Here is a 2,500-nt window from a genome sequence, read left to right on the forward strand (position 1 = left end):
ACCACGCAGCCTTCAAAACATAGGGCTAGCCCAAGGAAGGGAGGCATACCACAACAACGTCCCACACTCAACGAGGTTCATGCCGCACGCCCGAAGGCACCCGGCTCCACCCCACCTTGCATGTTTCATCATCGTACCAGCAGCCATCCACAGTCCTCACACCAGAGATTCCCAGTTAGAAGGCAACATCGCAACATTCCGTGCTCAACGAGGCTCATGTCGCACGCCCAAAGGCACCCGATTCCGACCAGCCGAACATGTTCTGGCACCACACGCCTTCAAAACATAGGGCTGGCCCAAGGCTGGCCAAGCATCACCACAACGTCACACACTCAACGAGGTTCATGTCGCACGCCCGAAGGCACCCGACTCCACCCCACCTTGCATGTTTCATCATCGTACCAGCCATCAACCATCCTCAAGCCAGCCCAAGTTACAAGGCAACATCGCAACATTCCATTCTCAACAAGGCTCATGTCGCACGCCCAAAGGCGCACCCAACACGGCCTCACCGCGCAAGTTTCGCCACCGCACCGCCACCGTCAACCACCCTCGTCCGCCGACCACCACCCCAACGCCCCAAGCATATGCCCATGTGCGGCGCATAGTGCTTGGGGCGTGGGGGTGGCGGAAGATATAGGGGTACCCCCGTGCCCAGCCCATGCAGACTAGTCACCCCCCTATATAGTACATTTTGAGGCATTTTTGGTCTGCCAGGCCTAGATACGATTTTTCTGAGCGGTCATACGGTCAAATATCTCAAGTTTTAGAATGTTTTTTTCCATGAACTCAATTGATTCATGAATTGGACATTCTAATGGATCTAGAAATCAAGTTTCATAATTTTTCAACCAACCAATTTTTTTTAATGAATTTTTAAATATTAAATAATAAGAAATTAGAAAAAATAGCTAGAGTGGTCAAAAAAATCTGAAATTTTGTGGTAATCATTCTTTCATGTTGCTTAGCTCCCAGAAAAAAATTTACAACAAACTGACCACTCCACATGTACTTTCACAATTAATGGGTGATGGATGGGGCGCAGGCACGGGCGCGCGCGCAGCAGAGCGCGGGCGGGGCGGGACGGGGCGCGCGCTCGCGGGAGCACGCTGGCGGGGCGGGGCGGGGGGCGCGCGCTCGCGGGAGCACGCTGGCGGGGCGGGGCGGGGGGCGCGCGCTCGCGGGAGCACGCTGGCGGGGCGGGGCGGGGGGCGCGCGCGCGCGGGGCGAACGCTGGCGGGGCGGGGCGGGGGCGCGCGCGCGCGGGAGCACGCGGGCGGGGCGGGACGGGGCGCGCGCGCGCGCGCTGGAGCATGAGGGCGTGGCGGGGCGGGCGAGCGCACGGGGGCAAGCGGGCGGGGCGCACGCGGGTGGGGCGGGGTGGGGCTGGCGAGCGCACGGGAACGTTCCGACACTGCCCCACCGTGCGCGTTCCGCCACCGCACCCCCGCCGTCAACCGCCCTCGGCCTCCGACCACCACCCCGACGCCCCAAGCATATGCCCCTGTGCGGCGCATAGTGCTTGGGGCGTGGGGGTGGCGGAAGATATAGGGGGTACCCCCGTGCCCAGCCCATGCAGACTAGTCACCCCCCTATATAGTACATTTTGAGGCATTTTTGGTCTGCCAGGCCTAGATACGATTTTTCTGAGCGGTCATACGGTCAAATATCTCAAGTTTTAGAATGTTTTTTTCCATGAACTCAATTGATTCATGAATTGGACATTCCAATGGATCTAGAAATCAAGTTTCATAATTTTTCGACCAACCAATTTTTTTTAATGAATTTTTAAATATTAAATAATAAGAAATTAGAAAAAATAGCTAGAGTGGTCAAAAAAATCTGAAATTTTGTGGGAATCATTCTTTCATGTTGCTTAGTTCCCAAAAAAAATATTACAACAAACCGACCACTCCACATGTACTTTCACAATTAATGGGTGATGGTTGTAAAAACGCGGTCATGGTTGGTGTCTTAGTGTAATGTACTTGCTCTAGTATCAAAACTCTTCATTTTATTGTTTTAGACAAGCAAAAGAAAAAATAGTTAAATTTGACGGGTGTCACTCTTTTCTTAGTTCCAAAAAAAAAAAAAAAGCATTAAAAATGAACATTCACTTTTCACGGGTATTGGGTTTGATGATATTTTTATAGTCCAAGGCTTTATACACGTTCTTACTTTCCACGGATGTTAGGTGTGATGAATTGTTGTAGGGGCTAACCTTCAAGGCTTTATACGTGTACTCACGTTTCATAGGCATTGGGTATGATGTTTTTTTTATGGAGGTAACATCCAACACTTTTGATATGCTGTTGGTAGGACATGTATCGCACATAGCATAGGATGGGGCTTGGCGTGTGCGAGGGGAGTGGGGGCGCGGGGGTGTGCGGGGGCGTGCGGGGTGAGCGCGCGGGGCAGTGCGGGGGCGTGCGGGGGTGCGCGGGGTGAGCGTGCGGGGGCGTGCGGGGTGAGCGCGCGGGGGTGTGCGAGGTGAGCGCGC

The sequence above is a fragment of the Cucurbita pepo genome, unplaced genomic scaffold (genome assembly GCF_057944985.1).
Source record: "Cucurbita pepo subsp. pepo isolate OVF unplaced genomic scaffold, ASM5794498v1 scafford_108, whole genome shotgun sequence".
Lineage (NCBI taxonomy): Eukaryota > Viridiplantae > Streptophyta > Magnoliopsida > Cucurbitales > Cucurbitaceae > Cucurbita > Cucurbita pepo.